At 45.7% G+C, this 6,014-nt stretch overlaps 3 non-coding genes across 3 annotated transcripts; 2 read left to right on the plus strand and 1 right to left on the minus strand.

Annotated features, from left to right (window-relative positions):
* Positions 1-3,725: 3,725 nt before the first annotated feature.
* Positions 3,726-3,798, plus strand: trnak-uuu (transfer RNA lysine (anticodon UUU)). Its single transcript has one exon. It is a non-coding gene; the product is annotated as a tRNA-Lys (tRNA).
* A 262-nt stretch (positions 3,799-4,060) lies between these two features.
* Positions 4,061-4,134, minus strand: trnat-cgu (transfer RNA threonine (anticodon CGU)). The gene has a single exon. It is a non-coding gene; the product is annotated as a tRNA-Thr (tRNA).
* Positions 4,135-5,511: 1,377 nt separating this feature from the next.
* Positions 5,512-5,584, plus strand: trnak-uuu (transfer RNA lysine (anticodon UUU)). Its single transcript has one exon. It is a non-coding gene; the product is annotated as a tRNA-Lys (tRNA).
* Positions 5,585-6,014: the final 430 nt, after the last annotated feature.

Genomic DNA, 6,014 nt, shown 5'->3' on the forward strand with positions numbered 1-6,014 from the left:
CTTAATTGACAGTGGTCACTCCAAATTGATAGGGGCCACTCCTAATTGACAAGGCGCAATCCTAATTGTCAGAGGGCAGACCTAATTGACAGGGGGAACTCCTAATTGACAGGCGGCACACTTCATTGACAGGGGGCACACCTCATTGACAGGGGGCACACCTCATTGATCGGGAGCACTTCTCATTGACAGGGAACACTCCTCATTGACAGGGGGCATTCCAATAGACAGGGGACACACCAATAGACAGGAGGCACTCCAATTGACAGGGGGCACTGCAATTGACAGGGGGCACTCCAATCGACAGGGTGCACTCCAATTGACAGGGTGTACTCCGATTGACATGGGGGACTCCTAATTGACAGGGGCCACTCCTAATTGGCAGCGGGCACTACTAATTGGCAGAGGGCACTACTACTTACGAGGGGGCACGGAGATTTTAACTCAGGAATATCAGCCTACCAGACAAGTGCTTGGACGAACTGAACAACCGTTGACTTATTTTAGGACGCAATATAGGAACGAGAGAGGCAGCGCGTAAAGTGGGGATGGTTTGATGGGGTCGTTGTGGTGCCAAATCGATGAAATTCAAAGCACGACTTGACTTTTGGACATTGAGAAAGTGAGGCGAAATACTCATCTTGAATTTAACGTGGATAACATGACACTTCCCCAGCCACATTAAAAAATGAACTCTCTTCCAATCTTCTCTCCTCTCGAGCGCGGCTAGGTCAACGGAGGGAAAAGATTGGCACCCAGGAGCCCGGATAGCTCAATCGGTGGAGCATGTGACTTTTAATCTGAGGGTACCGGGTCCAGTCCATGTTCGGGCGTAGATTTCCTTCAAGCCTGAACGCAACTGTTTGAGATGTCGTTCAAATTCGCTTAACTGGTGGAACAGTCTCGGAGGGCCGGACGACCCTTCTAGCTTCTATATTTCCATGTCGAGATTCTGCATCCTGACGGAATGTCAACCTGACTCGAAACGTTGTCTTTGTTCTCTCTCGGCAAATGCTGAGATTTTCAAGACATTTTCTATTTTACTTTTATGTCTTTACTAAAGCTAAGTGGATGCGACTCATGCCCCTATTTCTCATGTACTGACAGACATCAACAAACACGATTATCGTTGCTTGGGATTACATGGAGGCCAGATTCGCCAGCAACTTTCTTCTTTGAACTGGGTACTTAGAAGACTGATCTGCAGTGTTAAAATTGTTAAATCTGCGAAACTATTTCAGCCTATTCCTGGGCAATGGGAACATGCTGCCGAATGAAGTGTTCATTGACAATCCAATTTCTTGTTCACGGATGACTTGCTGGAAACAGAGAACACAGTATTGGAAATGAAATGGATTAAAGCTGCGGCAAATCATTTGTCAACGATGTACATATGAACAAAAGTCGTCGTGAATAGTTTGAAGATCAGTGCAGAGAGAACAAGAGTCAATGTTTAGATAGAACCGACACGTGCTTGATGGCCGGAACAGACACGATGTGCCAAAGGGACACTTTCTGCTGCAGAATGCAGGACACTGAATCTGGTGGTCCTCAGAGAGATGGTGATGTACTTCAAATTGTACAACGTGAAATGCATAAACAAGTACCACGGAGAATTGAACTCAGGAATATCAGCCTACTAGACAAGTGCATGAACGACCAGGACCACCGTTGACTTACTTTTGGACGCAATATAGGAACGAGAGAGGCAGCACGTAAAGTGGGGATGATTTGATAAGGACGTTGTGGTGCCAAATCGATGAAATTCTGAGCACGACTTGAATTTTGGACATTGAGAAAGTAAGGCGAAATACTCATCTTGAATATAACGTGGATAACATGACACTTCCCAAGCCACTTGAAAAAATGAACTCTCTTCCAAGCTTCTCTCCTCGAGAGCGCGGCCAGTTGAACGGAGGGAAGCGATTAGTCGTTATGAGTCCGGGTCGCTCAAACGGTAGAGCATCAGACTTTTAATCTGAGAGTCCAGAGTTCAAGTCCCTGTTCGGGCGTAGCTTATCTTCAAACCTGAACGCAACTGTTTGACATGTAGTTCAATTTCGCTTCACTTTAACCAATTCCTGACACGCGATTGACAATTGGAGAAGTCGCCACCAGCAAAATTCACCTATTTTCATCGGTGCTTCATGGCCGGCACAGCCAAAATGCGCCTCTGGTCTTCTTTTCCTGCTGTCGAACTGTATGACTGTCAAGTTGCGGCGTCTCACAGCAAGAGTGAGTTTGTTGTAAAACGGCGAAACGCCACGGACACGAAGGTGCCGCTGAGATTCGAATTCAAGATCTCCTTTTCACTCGACTGGCGCTGTAACCAACTAAGCCACGGCGCCAACGGAACGCTGCAAGCAGCATTACAATTTGTAGATGAAAAAAAAATGTAACCGACCGTGGACCGTGCAATCTGAAACAAAAGCAAAAACGGTGGAAAATCACAGCAGGTCTGACAGCATCTGGGCACAGAGAACAGAAACAACGTTTCGGGACATTTCTTCAACCACAGGGTGCTGAATGAGTTGAATTCACTGCCACACAATTTAATTGAAGTCAAACTTTGTTTGATTTCAAGAAGAAATTACTTTGCGCTCTTGGGGCTAAAGGCATCCAGGGTTATGGGAGGAAGGGGGATCACCATTAGATAATCAGCCATGATCAAAATGAATGGCGGAACAGTCTCGGAGGGCCGGACGACCCTTCTAGCTTCTATATTTCCATGTCGAGATTCTGCATCCTGACGGAATGTCATCCTGACTCGAAACGTTGTCTTTGTTCTCTCTCGGCAAATGCTGAGATTTTCAAGACATTTTCTATTTTACTTTTATGTCTTTACTAAAGCTAAGTGGATGCGACTCATGCCCCTATTTCTCATGTACTGACAGACATCAACAAACACGATTATCGTTGCTTGGGAGTACATGGATGCCAGATTCGCCAGCAACTTTCTTCTTTGAACTGGGTACTTCGGAGACTGATCTGCAGCGTTAAAACTGTTAAATCTGCGAAACCATTTCAGCCTATTCCTGGGCAATGGGAACATGCTGCCGAATGAAGTGTTCATTGACAATCCAATTTCTATTGCACGGATGACTTGCTGGAAACAGAGAACACAGTTTTGGAAATCAAATGGATTGAAGCTGCGCAAATAATTTGTCAACGATGTACATATGAACAAAAGTCGTCGTGAATAGTTTGAAGATCAGTGCAGAGAGAACAAGAGTCAATGTTTAGATAGAACTGACACGTGCTTGATGGCCCGAACAGACTCGATGTGCCAAAGGGACACTTTCTGCTGCAGAATGCAGGACACTGAAACTGGTGGTCCTCAGAGAGATGGTGATGTACTTCAAATTGTACAACGTGAAATTCATAAACAAGTACCATGGAGAATTGAACTCAGGAATATCAGCCTACCAGACAAGTGCATGAACGACCTGGACCACCGTTGACTTACGTTTGGGCGCAATATAGGAACGAGAGAGGCAGCACGTAAAGTGGGGATCATTTGATAAGGACGTTGTGATGCCAAATCGATGAAATTCTAAGCACGACTTGAATTTTGGACATTGAGAAAGTAAGGCGAAATTCTCATCTTGAATTTAACGTGAAAAACATGACACTTCCCAAGCCACTTGAAAAAATGAACTCTCTTCCAAGCTTCTCTCCTCGAGAGCGCGGCCAGTTGAACGGAGGGAAACGACTAGCACCCAGGAGCCCGGATAGCTCAGTCGGTAGAGCATCAGACTTTTAATCTGAGGGCCCAGGGTTCAAGTCCCTGTTCGGGCGGAGCTTCTATTCAAACCTGAACGCAACTGTTTGAGATGTAGTTCAATTTCGCTTCACTTTAACCAATTCCTCACACGCGATTGACAATTGCAGACGTCGCCACCAGCAAAATTCACCTATTTTCATCGGTGCTTAATGGCCGGCACAGCCAAAATGCGTCCCTGGTCTTCTTTTCCTGCTGTCGAACTGTATGACTGTCAAGTTGCGGCGTCTCACAGCAAGAGTGAGTTTGTTGCAAAACGGCAGAACGCCGCGGACACGAAGGTGCCGCTGAGATTCGAACTCCGGATCTCCTGTTAACGAGACAGGCGCTTTAACCAACTAAGCCACGGCGCCAATGGAACGCTGCAAGCAGCATTACAATTTGTAGATGAAAAACAATGCAACCGACCGTGGACCCTGCAATCTGAAACAAAAGCAAAAACGCTGGAAAATCACAGCAGGTCTGACAGCATCTGGGCACAGAGAACAGAAGCAACGTTTCGGGACATTTCTTCAACCACAGGGTGCTGAATGAGTTGAATTCACTACCACACAATTTCATTGAAGTCAAACTTTGTTTGATTTCAAGAAGAAATTACTTTTCGCTCTTGGGGCTAAAGGGATCCAGGGTTATGGGAGGAAGGGGGATCACCATTTGATAATCAGCCATGATCAAAATGAATGGCGGAACAGTCTCGGAGGGCCGGACGACCCTTCTAGCTTCTATATTTCCATGTCGAGATTCTGCATCCTGACGGAATGTCATCCTTACTCGAAACGTTGTCTTTGTTCTCTCTCGGCAAATGCTGAGATTTTCAAGGCATTTTCTATTTTACTTTGATGTCTTTACTAAAGCTAAGTGGATGCTACTCATGCCCCTATTTCTCATGTACTGACAGACATCAACAAACACGATTATCGTTGCTTGGGAGTACATGGAGACCAGATTCGCCAGCAACTCTCTTCTTTGAACTGGGTACTTAGGAGACTGATCTGCAGCGTTAAAACTGTTAAATCTGCGAAACCATTTCAGCCTATTCCTGGGCAATGGGAACATGCTGCCGAATGAAGTGTTCATTGACAATCCAATTTCTTGTTCACGGATGACTTGCTGGAAACAGAGAACACAGTTTTGGAAATCAAATGGATTAAAGCTGCGGCAAATCATTTGTCAACGATGTACATATGAACAAAAGTCGTCGTGAATAGTTTGAAGATCAGTGCAGAGAGAACAAGAATCAATGTTTAGATAGAACCGACACGTGCTTGATGGCCGGAACTGACTCGATGTGCCAAAGGGACACTTTCTGCTGCAGAATGCAGGACACTGAAACTGGTGGTCCTCAGAGAGATGGTGATGTACTTCAAATTGTACAACGTGAAATGCATAAACAAGTGTCACGGAGAATTGAACTCAGGAATATCAGCCTACTAGACAAGTGCATGAACGACCAGGACCACCGTTGATTTACTTTTGGACGCAATATAGGAACGAGAGAGGCAGCACGTAAAGTGGGGATGATTTGATAAGGACGTTGTGGTGCCAAATCGATGAAATTCTAAGCACGACTTGAATTTTGGACATTGAGAAAGTAAGGCGAAATACTCATCTTGAATATAACGTGGATAACATGACACTTCCCAAGCCACTTGAAAAAATGAACTCTCTTCCAAGCTTCTCTCCTCGAGAGCGCGGCCAGTTGAACGGAGGGAAGCGATTAGTCGTTATGAGTCCGGGTCGCTCAATCGGTAGAGCATCAGACTTTTAATCTGAGAGTCCAGAGTTCAAGTCCCTGTTCGGGCGTAGCTTATCTTCAAACCTGAACGCAACTGTTTGACATGTAGTTCAATTTCGCTTCACTTTAACCAATTCCTGACACGCGATTGACAATTGGAGAAGTCGCCACCAGCAAAATTCACCTATTTTCATCGGTGCGTCATGGCCGGCACAGCCAAAATGCGCCTCTGGTCTTCTTTTCCTGCTGTCGAACTGTATGACTGTCAAGTTGCGGCGTCTCACAGCAAGAGTGAGTTTGTTGTAAAACGGCGAAACGCCACGTACACGAAGGTGCCGCTGAGATTGGAACTCAAGATCTTCTGTTTACTCGACTGGCGCTGTCACCAACTAAGCCACGGCGCCAACGGAACGCTGCAAGCAGCATTACAATTTGTAGATGAAAAAAAATGTAACCGACCGTGGACCGTGCAATCTGAAACAAAAGCAAAAACGCTGG

The sequence above is a fragment of the Mustelus asterias genome, chromosome 16, assembly GCF_964213995.1.
Source record: "Mustelus asterias chromosome 16, sMusAst1.hap1.1, whole genome shotgun sequence".
In the NCBI taxonomy this organism is placed as follows: Eukaryota; Metazoa; Chordata; class Chondrichthyes; order Carcharhiniformes; family Triakidae; genus Mustelus; species Mustelus asterias.